The following is a 14,032-nucleotide window of genomic DNA, read 5'->3' on the forward strand; positions in this document are numbered from 1 at the left end:
TAAAGAGTGTCCTATTTCAACATAGATGACAGAAGGAGCCAACAAGTGAAGCAAATTACGCAGATAGTGGAGGAACCATTCCGTTCTCCAGCCTGTTACACAGGAACAACAGGGGGATATTAAGGCCTTCGAGCCTGTTACACCAAAACAGGACGAGGCTAGTCAGACCCTGGAGCCTGATGTACATTTACAGAAGGAAGCCAATCAGCCCCTTGAGCCTATAACAGTAGGCCATGCTGCACCAGTATCCTGTTAAACAGTAACAGGATCAGTCCATTCAGCCTCCTCAAGTCTGTAACATAGGAACTGGAAGAGGTCACACAGTGACTCGAGCTTGTTACACTGGGATAACAGGAGGTCATTCAGACCCACCGAGTCTATTTCAAGGGTGTTGGATAAGGATAAAAACGATCTGCGACTTCTTTCATGAGAAAGGAAGAGGTAATTCAGACACATGTCTGTTGTATGGGAACAAGAGAAGACCAATCACTCCCTCGGTCCCATCTCCAGGATACATGCAGAAACCGTTCAGTATCTCCACCTGTTATGGGGAAATATGAGAAGCCCCATCAGTCCCTCAAAATGTTACCCAGCAACAGGAGGATTCCATAATCCCCCAACCCCCTAACGCATCAATGGGAGAAGGTCATTCTGGCCTTGGAGACATCAGCATGGGAACACCAGAAAGACGTCAGCCCATCGAGATTGTACACCAGCAGTCAGTCACACATGCCTCAAACAGCAATTGGAGCAAATATCTTAAAACCTTTTGCCCATTAAACAGGAATTCAAAGAAAACGTAAAGGTTTTCAAAAGGGAAGAAATTATAATAACTGTTACATTTGGGCGTAAAACGTAATGATAAACTATTGTAATTTAAGACAATTATTAGAATCCATTGTTGAGGACATTTGCAAAGTTAAACCAAAATCCGTTGGAGTCAACATGGTTTTACAAAGGTTAAATCGAGTTTGAAGTGTTTGCTTGAGTTACTTAAAGATATGACAAGCAAGGTGGATAGTAGGATTCCTGGAGATGGAATGTATCTGTTCTTCCTGAAGGCATTGGATGTGTCACTTCTCCAAAGTGTAAGTGGTACGATCAGACAACATGGGTTTGGGAGTAATTTATTGGCTTGAATTGAGGATTGGTTAACCAACAAAATGCAGTCAGATGGAATAAATGTGTCATTTTATTTTTGAAAATGCAATTTGTGGTGTGCCATTGATTTCAGTTCTCATTTGCGATCGATAGTATTACTGTACTCAGTTGACGGGATAGAAAATACGATACCACATTTTCAGATAACACTAACATTGGTGAGAAATTACTTCAGAATTATAATGCAAGAGATTTAAAACTACATGGATAGGTTGTGTGAATGGGCCAACATTTGGCAAGGAACATTAAAGTGAATAAATATGGGGCTATTCAAGTTGGCCAGTATAATAAAAAGACAAATTATTATCTAAATGGAGAGAAAGTTCAAAGTGTTTAGGTGCAGAGGGATCTGGGTGCCTGCTTGCATATCACAGAAAACCTGCTTGTGGGTACTTCAAGTAATGAGAAATGCAAGCATAATTTCAGTGTTTATTTATAAAAGGATAGAGTAGAAAAGTGGGGAGTGTTGCTGTAGCTATGCAAGGCATTAGTGAGGCTGCAAACTGGAGTACAGTTTGGGTGTCCTACAGAATGAGGTATTTGCATTGTAGGCAATTCAGAAGAGCTTCATTAGATTGATTCCATATTTGAAGTGTTTGTCTTATGAAGAGAAATTGAGCAGTTTAGGCCTATACTGTCGAGTTTATAACAATAAAGGGAGATTTCATTGAGATCTGTAAAATGCTAAATGTAATTGAAAGTGTAGGTTTGGAGAGAATTTTCTTTCCTGTGGCACAATATACAACAAGAGACGAGGGTTTAGGATGGAGAGATAGCAGGAAAGTGGAACAGAGGCCGCGTTGACATCAGCCTCATCGAGAGTTTGGATTCCTCACAGATGCTCCTTGTTCTTATTCAGCCCTTCGACTGTGTTGGATAGGAATGGGGGAGGCCTGGGTATCATCCAGGAAGCAGGCACTAAGGATAAATCAATCTCAATCAGTTAGACAGAACGTAAGCAGTAGGGTGACACAGTGACCAGCACTGGGTTCTCAACTATTTTCAATCTATATTAATGATTAGGAGAATGGAACAGATATACAGATGCTGAGTTTGGTGATGTCGCTGTGGTAAGGAAGTGATTAAATTATCAAGAGAGGGTGGAGAGTCTGCAAATAGATTCAGAGAGGTAAAGGCAATAGATAATAGTTTGGCAGGTCGAATTTAGCATGATATCATCTATCATTTCATTTACAGGAATAATGGAAGGCAGTATGTGACTGAAATGGAGAGGGATTACAGGATTAAATGATACTGTGTACTGGGGGGTTCACTCAGACCCGTTCAGACATGGGAGGTTTTGCTCCATCCCTGATCGTCAGCTCCCAGACACTCCAAGTGACCCCATTGCTCTCCGTACACATGTAATACTTTGATGTGGTTGGTTGGAGATGGGGATGATGTTTTGAAATGTGCATCAAGGGGACGGCCTTTATCCAAGATATATTCATTTCTTTCTACGTGGAGACCCGATGACGATGGGAATGGCTGACTGCTTCTGAATGAAGAGGCCGTGATTGCTGCCAGGACAGTGGGTATTCACCAACATGAAGTATTGTGCATGGGCACACTGTAACATTAATAGAGAGAGAGCTCCTTCAGTTCCTCTACCTCTCCCTATTGATATAGTTACTCCGCAGATGCCATGTACACCATCGGGAATCCCACTATACTTGATACACCCGGCAGCTCCCTGCTGTGGGAGAAACAATGTGTTGACCTCATCCACCATATACATACTCCGTCACCGTATGGTGACACTGATGTTGAGATACTGGGAAATGATGGATATGTCACCCAGTCCTGCCTGGAAAGTTCTGGATCATAGAAGCTGAATGAAACTGTGACGCTAACAGCCACTGGCAGCACCGTCCTCCGCCTGGTGTGAAGCTGCAGGTCATGTTGAAGGAGGTGACACCGCTCTGTGACCAGCTCCTTGTTCAATCAGGTCTCCTCACACTTTGATCCTAGGTTAGGTGGAGTTGGGAAGCTGTTCCTGGAAAACCCGGGGTGGATACCGCAGATCGCTTTCCCCACACACCCTCACCGCGTGGTTTCAGAGCTTCCCCTCTCTGCAGCCTCTGCTCCGTTTGTTGATCATGTTACAGACCCAGATGTTGTAACTACAGTCCCAATGCTCCATCCCGAGTTGGGTCAGCAAATCCTCAGGTCTCCCTGAATGTCTGAGGCAACTCACAGCACAACCTCCAGCAAACCATTCCCCAACTCCTCCACTAACTTTTCAATAACTGGAGTCAATCAGAAACCCCTCGGCTACAGATCCCCGCAAAATATTTTAAGAAGGCCGCTTAGACCCAAAGCTTTCCTTATTTTGAATATAGATGGGAAGTGTGCATTCCAGATATGTTGTGACTTGTCAAACCACTCGACATTAAGCACAATATAATATAATCTATTCAAATGATTTAGTTAAAATCCAATCAAAAGAAAGAACATTTTGGGATAGCTTATATGTTGGAACACTTACACAACAATAGATACCGTACCTACTTGGTTTACACTGCTTGGCACAAAGATATATTCAAATACAGATTCTTACATGCAATTTTCCGATCCAGGAGAAATCAACATCAACAAGCGATCTCAACGAGAAAAGCAGCTACGGATCATGTATTGAAACTCCCAACCCTGCTGGGATCCCCAACAGCTTCTGAATGTTGCAGCTAAAAACCAAACGAGAAGACCTGGTATGTGAGAGCTGGCCACTGCCCTTCCATTGTTACCACCGTTTAATGAAACCTAAAGGCCTCCTCAGTTATTTACTTAAACAGTGTTTCGACAGCAGTTCTGCACCTCTGCCTTTATAACCTCTCTTCAAAAACAACCTAAGAGAAACTAACCTCTTTACAGTGATAGTATACTCACAACTCCTCCTTTAATAAAATGATCCATCAATGTACAAAGATGGATTAATTTTAGACCTCCTAATCGCCCTCTATTTGTAGACTGAAATGCATATATAGGTAAAAACAATGACTGCAGATGATGGAAACCAGATTCTGGATTAGTGGTGCAGGAAGAGCACAGCAGTTCAGGCAGCATCCGAGGAGCAGTAAAGTCGACGTTTCGGGCAAAAGCCCTTCATCAGGAATACAGGCAGAGAGCCTGAAGGGTGGAGAGATAAGTGAGAGGAGGGTGGGAGTGGGAAGAAAGTAGCATAGAGTACAATAGGTGAGTAGGGGAGGGGATGAAGGTGGCAGTCGGGGGGAGAGTGGAGTGGAGAGGTGGAAATGAAGATAGACAGGAAAGACAAGTCATGGGTACAGTGCTGAGCTGGAAGTTTGGAATTGGGGTGAGGTGGGGGAAGGGGAAATGTGGAAAATGTTCAAGTCCACATCGATGCCCTGTGGTTGAAGTGTTCAGAGGCGAAAGATGAGGCATTCTTCCTCCAGGCTTCTGGTGGCGAGGGAGCGGCGGTGAAGAAGGCGCAGGACCTCCAGGTCCTCGGCAGAGTGGGAGGGGGAGGTGAAATGTTAGGCCACAGGGCGGTGTGGTTGATCGGTGCTGGTGTCCCAGAGATGTTCCCTAAAGTGTTCTGCTATGAGACGTCCAGACTCCCCAATGTAGAGGAGACCGCATGTCGAAGGCTCCTTTAGGGCCTTGGATGGAGGTGAGGGAGGAGGTGTTGGCGCAACTTTTGCAATTACTGCAGGGGCAGGGGAATGTGCCAGGATGGGAGGGTGGGTTGTAGTGGAGCGTGGACCTGACCAGGTAGCCACGGAGGGAACGGTCTTTGCAGAAGGCGGAAAGGGGTGGGGAGGGAAATATATCCCTGGTGGTGGGGTTCGTTGGGAGGTGGCGGAAATGTCGGTGGATAATTTGGTTTATGCGAAGGTTGCTAGGGTGACAGGTGAGCACCAGGGGCGTTCTGTCCTTGTAACGGTTGGAAGGGTGGGGTCAGTGGGCGGAGGTGCGGATGTGGACGTGGTGCATTGGAGGGCACCTTTAACACGTGGGAAGGGAAATTGCGGTCTCTAAAGAAGAAGGCCATCTGGTGCGTTCTGTAGCAGAACTGGTCCTCCTGGGAGTAGATACGGCAGAGGCGGAGGAATTGGGAATACGGGATGGCATTTTTGCAAGAGGAAGGGTGGGAAGAGGTGTAATCCAGGTAGCTGTGGGAGTCAGTGGGTTTGTAAAAACTGTCAGTGTCAAGTCGGTCGTCATTAATGGAGATGGAGAGGTCCACGAAGGGAAGGGAGGAGTCAGAGATGGTCCAGGTAAATTTAAGGTCAGGGTGGAATGTGTTGGTGAAGTTGATGAATTGCTCAACCTCCTCGCGGGAGCACGAGGCGGCGGCAATGCAGTCATCAATGTAGCGGAGGAAGAGGTGCATATATATATTACATTGACTCTGAGCATACAAATGTTTACAACTCGATTCGATTTCAGTCATTTTACTCCTGCCACAGAATGCCTTTGTCTTTCTTCATCCAAGTCTCCACAACGTGTCAAAACTTACTTTTTCTCGCCCTGTCACCTGTATAATTTCAAATTGAATGACAGCAATAATAAGCTCAGTTGAAACAGGCTGGTATTCTTCTCCCTAAACTTCTCCAAAAGCTTTAAGGGGTCACGATCAGTGATAAAGATTTGTCTCAGGTATGTTATTCGCAATTTAAATGCTGAAATGTTGTAATGCCAACGCCAAGCTCAAGGCCTCCTTCCTCACTGTGGAATAAATCTGTTGATGTTTCCACTGGACACTCCGACCACACGTTACATAATGGAGCAATTCTCAGCTCTCCAATAGTCCCTCTGAATGACATATCTCCTCATGTCTCAGCGTAAAAGAGTTACATCCTTCTGTATCTCTTAATGCTGTAACCTGTTTACCTGCTACTCCTGGCCTATGCCAGTAAACCTTACTCTCACAGGGATATGTTTTAAGAAGGTCTCGTACATTCTTCTCAATCCCTCACAGAAACCAAACTTTGATTTCTGAACTCAATCATCATCATCAGCCATTTCAGCTTCTAATCTTGCCGTTTTAACAGTCTGCTCTTCCACACGAGTTCTCACGACTGCAGGAAGTGAATTGTTGAACTTCTCCAAAATAAGAATCTCTCTGAGAGTGTCACAACTTTGCTCTGTTTTTAATACCCTTACCCACCTTTCAAATTTACTTTGTTAGATTCTTTCAAACTCAATGTGCGTTTAACCACGGACGCTATTTTAGATTCCTGAAACGCTGTCTGTTGGCTTCTGGCACAAGCTCATGTACACTTCAGATGGCTTTCTTCACCTCCTCCTACTCCCCAGACACCGCCTCCGATAGAGATGTAAATGCCAATCAGCTTTGTTTGAATCAACATGTTCACTGGGCACTGCATTTGTTTAGCCACTTTCTCAAGTGAAATTAAAAAGGCTCCCCCATCATTCTCATCAAATTTAGATAATGTCTGGATGTATTTAAACATAACCCCATCAAGCCTTTGGCTACTATAGGGTTGCTCATCCTCACTATCCTCCTCATCCAGCCTACCGTCTACCTTCATCACTACCTTCTGTGTCAACTTTCCTCTCTAATTACTAACCTTTGAAGTTAAATCTCTCTGCTTTTCTTCTTTCTTAATCACTCTTTCTTCTTCATTTCCTGTTCTTTAATTTCTACTTTTCAACATAATTCAAACTGTTTCAATTCCTTCTCATGTTCACGGTGCCTCATTTGATATTGAATTCTCGCCATTTCCAAAGACTCTGATGGCGCTTCCACCAAATGTAATTGCTGAGCTATAGCTGTAATTATCTCTCATTTTCTCACAGACAAAAGCAAACCCAACTCCAGCTTGTCTGCCAATTCCTACAGCTTTGCCTTCATTACCTTTTGTAAAACACCCAACTTCACTTCTTCCACACCCAGAGAACTCTCAGTGACTGAAAGAATCTTTATACACAAAATACTGTTTAAACCAACTGAATTCAACATCGGGCACAAGAGACACTAACAGCTACCATCCGCGACCTTTGAACCCAATAGCTTCCTGGTGCGTGCTCTCCAGTGTCTGCATGAGCTTATTCTGGATTCGCTGGTTTCCTCCCACAATCCAAAGGTGTGCATGACAGGTAAATTAGCCATGCTAAATTGTTTGTAGTTTTCAGGGATGTGTGGGTTCGGAGTAAATGTGTAACAACAGGGTCGAGGAATGTGTCTTGGTAGGTTACTCCTCGTTGGGTCGAATGGCCTGTTGGCACACTGTAGGGATTGTAATTCTAAACCCAATTTGGTGTTACCGATTTAGAACCAAACAAAAGACCCCAGTTTGCTATAGACCAACCAGACTGCCTCAAACTATTTTAAGCAGGTAGCTTGGATACGAACCTTTTCGTATTTTAAAGGTAGTTGTGAAGTGGGTGTTCCAGATGTGATGCTACACGTCACACCACTCACCATTAATTAAACCACAATATATTTAAACATTCTAATGATAAGCCATACAAAATGAAGAGGATTTTAGAATAACTTAACTATTGGAAACATTAACCAAATAATGGATACAGTACCTTCTACAAATGAACTGTTCCAATATACTAACGTCACCTAAACACACTCCATGTTAAAGAGGAGCATTCAGACATTCAGTTCTCCAATCCAGGAGTAAACAGCATCAAGTGAAGCTTCAGAGAGAATAGCAGATAGGGATAATTTACTAAAACTTCCAACCCTTCTGGGACACAACCACCTGGTGACTTACAGCCGTAAGGAAAAAAACTAGAAAGCCTGGTCTATGCGAGCTGGCCATTGTTACTACTATTTATTAGAAACCCTAAAAGTCTCGTAAGTTATTTACTTGAGCCATTTCAGTAGGCAGTTTGGCCTTTAAGACATCTTGTTAAAAAAAGAGAAAATAACCTTTTATTTTTAAAGAAAATGACAGCATTGTCACACAATTTAGATGCCTGGTCCTTTACTCAATGGGCTTCCCCGAGTTACTGATCGCAAGGTCACCTGAGTGGGGCAAACACAGGTACAGTCCAAGTTACAAGGATGAGTCTCATAACTTCTGAAACATGCCTGTCCATGGCCATCACATGTGACATACCGGGAAGTGAACAACAGCCTGACACACACCATTTCATTGTTTCTGAGCTACACAATGCTAGCACTCGAAACATTAGGGAGAGAAAACCTAGGAAAAGATACAGAGGGGCTGAGAGATTCACATTAAAGACAGAAACAGGCAGTTAATTAACTGGGAGGAGGTTGTGGAAATATGGGGAAAAAAGACAGAGCAGTGGGACTGACTGGAGAATGTAAGATATTCGAGAGTAAAATTACAAGAATGAGAACTTTGAATAAAGGCATTGTCAGATCAGCTGAAATGGTTTGTTACATCAAATTCTCAATCTGCTTCACCGAACATTACACACAACATAAACTGGGACAAGATGACAGCCCAGCGTGGACAGCTGTGCAGAACATGCGAGTGTGTTGCTCAGTAAACTGCACTATCTGCCCAGCATGGAGAGTACTGCAAACTTTACGATCATATGCTAACTACACTCGCATCAGATTACTGCCTACAATGGGAAGGTTTGCTCTGTGTGTGTGTGTGTGCGCGTGTGTGTGTGTGTGTTCATCAGAAACTGAGAGAGAGTGCGTGTGCGTGCGCGATTGGCGTGGTTGAATGCGAAAGGAACACACGTGAAGGAAACTATTTTACATACGAACAACTGGCAGGCTTTTGGATAATCGACAGAGAGAGAACGAGGGAAGTTTCATGGACAGATGAGGGAACGTGTTTGAGAATGTTAAAATAAAGGCATTGCCATACACAATAGCAATATACTCGGCGTGCACATGAATGACAGATTGATGGGAGTTTGGTGTGAGTTCGAATCAGATTTGCTTCGGCAGGTTTGAAGCCGGGAGCGTCAGCAGCAGATTATTATCATCATTAAGACTGTATTTTATAACTCAAGGTTCAAACAGGAGATGGAATAAGCCAGTGAGATGCATTGTGGAGTGATAAATATTTCACGTTAGAAATGGTCAGGGCATGGTGTCAGGAATCAGCTCATGGTCAAAGGGATCACCCACATATTTATGACTCGTCTGTTTCAGCCTCAGATATTGGCCAGGGATGGGATGAAAACACTAGAAAAAAGTGGAGTTTGTAACCAGAACAGTAGACAGTGACCTCCATGCTCTTAATATTTAAATAACAAAGGCAAATATACAATACATTGCGGTTCTCCGCTGAAACTGAGGAGGTCAACATAGAGACCCATGAGTAACACTGCCAAAGCAGAGGGAGGCAGTAATTGAACACCTTCATTGATGTAGCTAGTAGTGGTCTGTAGAGTTTCAACATGAACAATAATAGTGGCCAGAAGTGTAGAAGAGATGAAAGAACAGTAATACAGTCATAACAGGTTTGTAGAAAAAAACTGGACAGTGACACTTACCAGGAACACCAACGATAGCCAGGAAAGGATAATAAAAATATTGAATAATGCGAAGAGCATAATAAATCTGGAATGACAAGGACAACCAATAAAATGCAGAAAGATACCAAACATAATCGGATAAACTCCTGTCTATTGTTGGAACATTCCAGTCTAATGTTCCCAGATTCTGATCCATTTTTGTAACATTCCAGTCCAATATTGTCAGAGTCTGGTCCATGTTTGGAACATTCCAGTCTAATGTTCTAAGAGTCTGATCTCTCCTCCTCCTCTCCCTGGGTCTGCTGTTCCCTGTCAGTGCTGTCGGTGATGCTCCCTCTCATGTTATGGGATAACACATTGAAAGACGCCCATTTATCGTTAAAAGATGGAAATCCTCCACTGGGATAACTAGAATCCATGTAGACTAGTATTATTCACAGTCACTGAACAAATAGGATCAGTTGACCAGTTCCATACATCACTTTTCATATCATTATAAAAGGGAACAGTTACTGGGTTTGAATGGAATGGATAAGGGTTGCTGAGGGATGAACCATAAATCTTTCAATGTTTTAATCATTTTTTTTCCTTGCATACGAGAGTATTAACAGGACAGTGCAAGGCTCTATATATGTTCCACTCTGTTTATGAAAGGAAGCAGTTATAAAATAACAGATTGGCTACATAAAAAAAAAACGTCGGGTGGGCAAGTTTCTAGATACCTGAACACAAAGTATGATACTTATTATCTGGTGTGAGGCTACTCCTGCTTTTAATGCCGTGTTTCCAGAACCTTCCTTAATCTTGAGACAGAGCACTGAGACTGCTGCTCAGGAACAGGCCGAAGCAATTCTGTCCCTATGGGCCTCTTACAGAGGGATAAGACAAGGCCATTCAATCCATATTAGCCTGTTGCTACTTGAAAAGGTGGAACGCTGGAACATTAGCACATTTTGCAAACAAAATCATTCAAAATAAAAGGAATTGTCGCTGCAGCTGTATGAGGTGTTACTGAGAGGGCACCTGGAGTACATTGTGTTATTTGTGTTTCGGTAACTGAAAAGGGATGTACCTCCATCAGATATAGTTTAATGGCTGCTCATAATCCAAGGGTTGCTGTGTCATTTAATGTCTCGTGGCTGTTATAAAGGGACAGGAGGAGGCTATTCAACCTCTCGAGCCTGTTACAGAGGGGCAGGAAATATTTACTTAACATTTCAAGTCTGTTACAAATAAATATTAGTTTTATAATAGTTATGGAATAGGAAAGACCTGATGTAAACATTAAAGTTCTAACTTTGAATAAGGCCAATTTTGAAAGAGTTAGGCGAGCCCTCTGAAAGGCTGATTTCGATATGCTGTTCACAGGGAAAGGGATGGTTGGAAAATGCAAGGCCATAAAAACTTGGATCCAGAGAGTTCAGAGCCAACGTGTTCCTATTAGTGAGATGGGCAAGGCTGTGGGTGCAGGGATTGCTGGATGGCTAGATATATTGATGTTCTGGTCAAGGTAAGCAATGACGCATATGTCAGGTAAACAGAGCTGAAATCAAGTGAAACCCCAGAGGAGTATAAGGGCAGCAAATGTATAGTCAATGGTGAAATCGGGCCAGAAAAATGTGAACACGGGTTGGCTTTAGAAATATGGTTAACGAGGTATTGACAAATTTCTACAAATCTGTTCGTGGCAAAAGATTAACTAGGGAGAAAATAGGGCACATTAAAGATCAGTAAGGCTACCTATGTATGGAACCACAAGAGATGGAAAAGATATAAACAAGTATTTCTCCTCAGTATTTAATGTGGTGGAGGTTACAAGAGTGAGAAAATGAAGAAGTGTATAGTGATATCTTGAAAAGTATCTATATTACAAGGAGGTGTTGGACATTGGAAAACACATAAAGGTGAACAAATCCCTGGGACCGGATCAGTTGTATCCCAGAAGATTGTGGGAAGCTAGGAAAGAGATTGCTCAGACTTTTGCTGATATATCAGTATTATTGATTTCCACAGGTGAGGCATCAAAAGACTGGAGAGCTGCTAACATCGTGTCATCATTTCAGAAAGAAACGAAAAACCAGGTAACTATAGACTAGTGAGCCTGACGTCAATAGTGACTAAATTTATAGAGGGGACTTTGGGGGAAAGGATGTATATGCATTTGGAAAGACAAGGACTGAAGAGTGCTTTGCACATTGGACATCACGTCTCACTGACTCGGTGGAATTTTGTGAGGAAGTGATGAAGATGATTGATGAAGGCAGGATAGTGGATGTTGTCTTTATGGAATTCAGTAAGAAAAGCAAAATGTTCTACATGGTAGACTGGTTAGCAAGGTCAGACTGCCTGGAATCCAGGGAGAGCTCGCCATTTAGATCCAAAATTTTCTTGAATATTGAAGATAGGGCGTGACAGTGGACATTTGCTCATTAAACTTGGAGACCTGTGACCAGTGGTGTGCCACAAAAGTCAATAGTGAGTCCACTGCCTCTTGTCACATATACAAATCATTTGCAATTGAGCACATGAAGTACGGTCAGTAAGTTTGTAGATAATTCCAAATTTGGTGGTGCAGTCGACAGTGAAGAATGATCTCTCAGAACAAAGTGGAAACTTGATTAGGTGAGCCGAGGGGTGACAGATGGAGTTAAATTTAGATAAATGTGAGGTGTTGCATTTTGGCAAGACAAATCAGGGCAAGACATGTAGGTAGTGCCCTGTCGAAAGTTGCCAATCAAAGAGAACTCCATTGAAATTATAGAATCCCTACAGCGAGGAAACAGGATTTTCGGCCCATCAAGGCCTCACCGTCCCTCTAAACAGTATCCAACTGGACAAACCTCTACCCTATCCCTCTGAGCCTGCATTTCCCATGGCTAATCCACCTCGCCTACACATCCCAGGGTACTTGGGGCAATTTAGCATGGCCAATCTACACTTGCCTGTATATCTTTGTACTGTGGGAGGAAAACGTAGTACCCGGAGGAAACTCATGCAGACACTGGGAGAATGTGCAAACACCACACAGGCAGTCATTCAAGGATAGAATTAAACCCAGATCGCTGCGCTCTGAAGCAGCAATGCTAGTCTCTGAGCTGCTGTGTCACCTTGTGATGCAGGTTCTCCGTTCCTTGAAAGTGCCATCACAGGTAGACAGTGCAGTGAAGAAGGCACTTGGTGATCTTCCCTTTATTGGTACTTGCTTTGAGTCTATGCGTTTGCAAGACATGTTGCATCTGTACAGGACATTGGTTCGGCCACATTTGTAATACTGCTTTTAATTCTGGTCACCCTGCTGTTGGAAAGATGTTGTCAAACGTGAAAGCGTGCAGAAGAGATTTAAAAGAATGTTGCAGGTGTTGAAGGGTTTGAGCTACAGGGAGAGTTTGAATAGGCTGAGGCTATTTTCAAGCGTTGAAGCTGAGGGGCCATCTTAAAGAGGTTGATAAAATCATGACGGGCATAGATAAGGTATGATTCGGAGATGCCGGTGTTGGACTGGGGGTGTACAAAGTTAAAAATCACACAACACCAGGTTACAGTCCAACAGGTTTAATTGGAAGCACACTAGCTTTCGGAGCGGCGCTCCTTCATCAGGTGATTGTCACGTCGCTCCGAAAGCGAGTGTGCTTCCGATTAAACCTGTTGGACTATAACCTGGTGTTGTGTGATTTTTAACATAGATAAGGTAAACAGTCAACGTCTTTTCCCCAGCATAGGCAAGTCGAAAATTACAGGACAAAGGTTTAAGGTGAGAGGAGAAAGCTTTATCAAGGGAAATGAGGTACAAAGATAGACTGCTGTGTGTATGGTTTGAGCACCCAAAAGAGGTGGCTGAGGCAGACACAATTACACCATTTAAAAGGCATTTGAATGGGTACGTGCATGCGAAGTGTTTAGAGGGATATGGGCCAGGTGCTGTCAAGGGAGACAAGATAAATTTAGGATATTTGGTCAGAATGGACGGCTGGATCAAGGGTCTTTTTCCATGCTGTACATCACTGAAACTCTGTTGCCTCTTGAGTGTATAACACAGAAACATGAAAAGGCTACTCTGGTTCTGAATTCTGTCAGTCAGCTTGTTTGCTCAATTACTGAGAGTCAAATACAAAAATACATCATTCAGATTTTGATGGTGTTGTGCAGAAACAAGAGAAAGGCTTTTAGTCAAGAGAAGCTGTAAGGAATGTGAAGAGGCCATTCAGTCCCTCAACTCCATTCTACAGAAGCAGCAGGTGAGCACAGAGCTATTGGAGCTTGTTAGTCGGTAGCAAGAGGAAGACATCTACTTTCACAAACTTGGGATCAGGAGGCAGCACTCAGTTGCTCAAGACTGGGAGCAGGAACAGGAGGGAGTCTCTCAACTGCTCGAGACTGGGACACAGGAAAAGTAGGGAGTCATTCAACTGCTCGAGACTTGGATAGAGGAACAGTAGGGAGTCACTCAACTGCTCAAGACTCT

This window comes from Chiloscyllium plagiosum, unplaced genomic scaffold (assembly GCF_037043375.1).
Source record: "Chiloscyllium plagiosum isolate Xiang-an unplaced genomic scaffold, Cpla_swu_hap1 HiC_scaffold_45, whole genome shotgun sequence".
In the NCBI taxonomy this organism is placed as follows: Eukaryota; Metazoa; Chordata; class Chondrichthyes; order Orectolobiformes; family Hemiscylliidae; genus Chiloscyllium; species Chiloscyllium plagiosum.